General features: G+C 37.8%; 1 long non-coding RNA gene across 1 annotated transcript; it reads right to left on the bottom strand.

Moving 5' to 3' along the window:
- Positions 1 to 216: 216 nt before the first annotated feature.
- On the bottom strand, positions 217 to 4,596 carry LOC128819833 (uncharacterized). Its single transcript, XR_008440764.1, has 4 exons — positions 4,554 to 4,596; positions 3,552 to 3,605; positions 828 to 902; positions 217 to 291 (listed from the first exon to the last, which is right to left on the bottom strand). It is a non-coding gene; the product is annotated as an uncharacterized LOC128819833 (long non-coding RNA).
- Between the last annotated feature and the right edge of the window lie 1,369 nt (positions 4,597 to 5,965).

Raw genomic sequence — 5,965 nt, 5'->3', positions numbered from 1 at the left:
CAACTGTATAAAATCAAGTCTCACTTTAAATTTGTGCCCAAAAATGTCTTGTACGCATAGTTTAAGAAAATATTTCCCTGTGTCAATTTTGAATTTGCTGCTTTTCAGTATCCCTGAATGTTCCCTTTTTCTTGTGCAAAGAAACAGAGACAGTAAAAATATTCAGTATATCTTCTGTTCATTCTTTAGATGCAGATCTTCATAGATGTTTGTTTTGTTCATTTCCATTTTTTTCTTGCTGAAATTCTGGTCTTTTAAATCTTTTCTTCAGATCAGAGTTTACAAGAAGTACTGACATTAGAAAACCAAAATGTAAAGAGGAAATTATTGGAGAAAATAAAAAAATAGCGTACTCCTTTTTTGTAAGATACCTATTAGATTATGGAAGAGGTGAATGAAAACAAATGCCCAAAATATTTGTAATTCAGTGATTGAAAATGTGCTCGTTTTTTAAATAAAAAAGTTCTTTCAAATGATTTGATGATTAACAAAGTACAGAGCTGTATTTTAGAAAGCTCTATAATTAATTTTGTTTCTTCCTAATTACTTCATATTTTTTTGGCTATAACAGTAGATGGTTCTGCAGTGAATAGAAAGCTTTAGCAGCTGATGAATTTTACAGATGTCATAAAAAAGTAGAACAGTTTTCCCCTTCGTTGAATTACTCTTATCCACATCATTTTAGTTGCTGTTCATAAAGAGCATAAATAACATAAAATAGAAAGTATTTATGATTTCATAATTTAACTCTGATTTAGCTGTTTTTGGAAAATAGGATTCTATGTTCATTCTTATCACTATAATTTTATGACAAGGACATTTCCTACCTTAGCCAGCCCTGATGCAATCTGTGTTCACTGATGTCAATAAAAGGGGAATTCTGGTTTATTCTCTGTGGCCCTCTATAAAGAAATAAACCACCATTTATGTGATATAAACAGCTTAACAGCATCTTTCACTTAATCTAAAACTTTTAGTCACAATGCCAGCTTTTAGCTTTGATTTTAATTTTCTGCAGTACTCAATGGTACAATGGGCAAAATGCCAGGAAACCAAAGGCTAGGATGAAATTCCTTTGAGAAAACTTTCTAAGCATTTCATCAGAGCACCATGGGCAAGTCATAGAGATACAGCTACTCTTTTTCACTCAGTTCACGTTGCTGATAGATGTTGATGCACTGTGAAAGAATAGGAAATATGAAGGAACCATTCACTATGCCATATGCCACTGGTTAACAGAGGCAGGGTGTCCCAGAGAAAAAGACTTTTAAAACACCGATCACATTTCTTTAGTGGGTGATTTCAGTAGGTTTTCATTAAAAGACAGCTAAAACTTACCAAAATAATTCACAAGCATAAATATTGCCTTTCATTTACACTGTGCTGCTGGGAATGCTTGAGATGTTCTCCAGCTGCTTGTTTTAACACAGGACAGAGTACTTCTGGGCATCATATCAGCTTTATACTCTTTTCTCTAGATGCCTTTGCTTGGAAGTAAATATGGACAACTTGGGAGGTACAGTAGTTTGCTAATTTATGTGAGAGCTTCATTTAAATTTCTGACTTATGAGAGTGGTGGGCAATGCATGACCTAAATGGAAATCACTTGTCAGTAGTTTAGTGGGACTGGGGATGTGGAGAGGGGTGTCCAAACCCAAAGTCATTACAACTGTGTACACAGTATCATCACCACCTGAACGGTGTGTAGTAGCCATATGCTCCATACAAATCAAGAGTTGACCTATGTATATTTACAGGTATGTCTTGAAATGATTAGGGCTCTAAAATGAGATGCACACATTTAAGAGCAAAGTCTATAACCTGGGCGACCAAAACCCACTGTACCAGTGGCTGCCTTCACCTATTTGATATTGACAGAACTTAGAGATGCACCATAAGGCAAGAGGGGAAAAGCCAACCGAAGATGTCTGCAGATAATACTATCACTGTTATTCCTCTGCCAGATTCAGTCACAACATAATTTGTGAGAAGGGAGGAAGAAAAATATACAATAGGCTGTACTGGACAAAGGGGTAGAAAGCATACTCAATCCTGGCATTTACTTATTCATTATGTATGCTACATAACTTCTTGATTATTACAGTAAGTGCCTATAAGCCAGTAATAATGTGCAACTGCATCTGTTTTGATTTTTAGAAGCTCACTTTTGTTAATATAGCAATGTTTTATTCTTGATAAAAGGAACATAAAGCAAAAATTTTTAAGAAACAACAAAGATTTTTTTCTTTATTTAACTAAAAATAAAGCTCCACCAAGCTCTTTGTTTTATTAAACTTCAAGGAAATCTCATATAGGAGGAAGGCTTTTAACCGCAATAACCATAGCATAAGTATTCACACAGCTATCTGGAAAAAAACATGCAGTTACAAGAAAGTTTTGTTCCAGATTTAATTCTCACATTTCATCAATGAAGGGCAGAAGAAAAATTTTTTGGCCTGCAGAAAAGTGAATGTTAGGCATTACATATATGTATACAGTTACATTAAGTTAAACATTTTTTGCATAATATTGCTTCCATCCCCATGAATTCTCCTTTACACCGAGTATGCTTTTCAATTTAGTGGTATTAATTAGCCACTTAGCAAAAGTCTTTACTAGCAATCCATTTTCTTGTTTGTGGATTTGTTTTTCTGTTGGCTCAAAAAAACAATAGCTTAACCTTAATATACTTATTGCTATATACTCATATTTACTGTTTTCTTTGTCCACCATGTAACCTAGGGTGGGTCCAGTTACATGTGCTTGTCTGGAAATCATCTGCACAAGACCTATAGCTGAGGAGGGATTTAGGGAAATTATGTAAGGTGTTGTTCTTGCTGTCTTGCCGACATTTGATTATTCCAAGATGATCTTTCGGAATGTTGCCAATATAACTACCAAAATCGTTGTAAGGTTGTCTAGGAAACCTTTTCTGTCTGGATATCTGTTGATTAAAAGATTTCCGTGTTATTTTTTGCTGTTGATTCATGGAGTGGATAATTGGGTTTTGGTTTCTTTAGTGGAAGCTTTTTACAATTGTTATTGGACAGAACAATACTAAGGTCTTTGCATGACAGGCAGTCAAAGTAAGGGTCCACCTCTCCAAATGAGAAACACGTAGAAAGGAAAAACTATACTTGCAAATCTGAAGTTATTTTCTGGTACTCACTAGCTTTAAATTACAAAAAAAAAAAAAAAAAAAAAAAAAATATATATATATATATATATATATAAATAAAAATAAAAAAAAATAAGAAAAAAAAGAAAAGGTCTGATTCTCTTAGCATTTTATGAGAGAATTAGAAAGTCAAAACTAACCAACAAAAAGCCTATTCTAGATTAAATTCCAACTGTTATGGAAGGTAGTACCTTGTCATGGCTGTTACCTGAGGTTTTTCTGCAAGATGGTGCAAAGGATTACCTTAGAGAGATTAGCTAAAGCATAATCAATTCAGATTTATCAAGAGCAAATAATTTAAACTAACCCAATCACTTTCTACAACAAAATAGCATCTTCTGTAGACATGGAGAGAGAAATGGATGTTTTTTACCTAGACTTCAGCAAAGTCTTCAACACTGTTTCCCACAGCTTCCTCCTGGACAAACTGGCAAGATACAGGTTGGATGAGTGGTCTAAAGGATGCATGGAAAATCATCAAACAGGTTGCACTTAGAGAGTTGTATTCAATGGTTTTCACTCAGGCTGACAGACTGTCACAAGTGGGGTGCTCCAGGGATTGATACTGGGCCCCAAGGAGTTCAAAATCTTCATAGATGACCCAGATGATGGCATTTAAATCTTATCAGGTTTGCTGGCACCATACTGGCTGATAAATTGAACACATCACAAGGGAGAACCCTCTTACAGATAGACCTGGACAAGCTGGAAGGAAGGGCAAGCAAAACCAGCATGAAGTTCAACAAAGATAAGCGCCAAGCCCCGCACCTGGAATGGAATACCCAAAAAGCCTGGTATAGGTTAAGCCCTGTGTGTCTGGGGAACAACTCTGCTGAAAGTGACCTGGGAGTCCTGGTGGACAACAAGCTGAACATAAGTCAGTGGTGCAGCACTGCAGCAACAAAGGAGAATCAGACCCTAGGCTGATTTACAGGGACATTACTGGGAGAGATAGAAATAGGATCATTCCAGTCTCCTCACCATTTATCAGGCTGGTATCCATGCAAGAAATGCAAGAAAGATGCAGACAAAGAAAGGGTCCAAAGGAGGGCCATAGTGATGATGAAAGAGAAAAGACTGAAGGAGTAGGACTTTGCACCCTGGAGAAGAGAAAGCTCAGGACATAACTCATCATAATATTCTGATGGACTTAAAGGACAGATAAAGAGGACAGAGTCTTTCTCTTCACAAGAAGTCACATGAAGACAAATTGCACAGGGAGAGGTTTTATCTCAACATAAAAAGGAAATATTTTACAGTGAAAAAGATCATTCATTGGAATAACTTGCCCAAGGATATGGAAGAGTCTCCATACCAGATATTTTCAAGACATGACTGTACAGGGACTAGATAATCTCTCAAGGTCCCTTCCTACCTTGGCTGGTCTATGATTCTAGGCTTCTATGGGTCACCTCTCCCAGTCAGGTGGAATCTCACTGCTGTGAGGAAAAAACTGCTTATCCATGCCTGAAACACTGAACAGCACTGATATGAAGTCATAAAAGAGGAGTTTTCTGGACTGTTTGTTTATATGCAGGATGTGGCTCTGGCTGCTATTGTTTCACTATCCAGATTGCAGAGGTAGGTACATGGTACTGACCAGAAGAGTTCCAGGAAGCAGCAAGTTTATTCAACCAGCTGTGCTGTCTGTCTAGTGAGGGGAAAAGTGGTAACAGAAGAAGAAGGCTGTTTTTTACTTAGAATGAATGCTATGGTAATGGATTTATGTCTTCTCTTCTGAAAAACTGCACCTCCCTATTTCTAATAACACTCATTGTAGAAGAAAATGACACCATTGGGAATGCTGGCCTTTTAAAGTCCATCTTCCCATGTCACTAGCCTGGCATTTAACTTGATAAAGGCATGCAGTGACACATCTTTATATAATCAGATTTCACTGATGTTTAGGCGAGAAAAATTAACCAAGCTGACCAAATAATTTTGTGCCTCAATAGTATGAAAACTGACACAAACCACATGGAAAGAAAGCACAACTGCCTCTCTCGTCTTGAATTACAGAATTCCAGCGTTGTACGATTCATCAGTTAAAGAGTATTCAGCTTCTAGGAGTTTTGTTTTTTCCAGAATGAGTAAATTTTCCAGCTGGTGTCTTTGTTAATTTTTGGGGACCAAAAAAAAAAAAAACCACCAAGAAAAAAAATCCATCAATTTCTTCTCCTGTGACCCAGTAAAAGCTATGTTATTTTTGCCAGTAACGGACCACAGACCTTGTGCTGAATTTACCTTGTGCTAACAATGGAACACCTTACTCCTGGCCTATTAGGCTTGTTATCAGCTGTTTATGAGAACATGCTGTGTGAATCAGAGTTTGGTACCAGGTGTCTGCTGCTGTTAACATATGAGATAACAGCAAAGGGCTTGGAAATATGGGCAGGCTGAACACAGAGGGCCCAAGGTCTATAAGGATCACTGGCCATTGGAGAAACATACCCTTGAGAGCCAGGAAAAGACTGCTTTGAGCATGGCAAAGAAATAAACCACCCTCCATCATGATGCAGCAGAAGGTACAGGGCTTGTGGCCAAGGATTACGGACAGCGTGCAAATTCCAATGTCGAAGAGCAGGATCTCAAATCTGGGAGGGATCACCATGATGGGAATTACTGTCACAGAGTGCTTGTATGGTGGGTGGATCTGCAAGCTCAGCTGTTCCCCCTGCCTACCTCAGGGATTCCAGGTCCTGCTCCCTGCCTCACAGAGCTTTTCCTTGAGCTCCTGAGAGTCTACTGCTTTGCAGCCTATTGCCCTTCTCCCTGATTGCCTCAGCC

Source organism: Vidua macroura, chromosome 1 (genome assembly GCF_024509145.1).
Source record: "Vidua macroura isolate BioBank_ID:100142 chromosome 1, ASM2450914v1, whole genome shotgun sequence".
Classification (NCBI taxonomy): domain Eukaryota; kingdom Metazoa; phylum Chordata; class Aves; order Passeriformes; family Viduidae; genus Vidua; species Vidua macroura.
The sequence above is the reverse complement of the archived record's forward strand: the minus strand, read 5'-3'. Positions and strand labels throughout refer to the sequence as shown.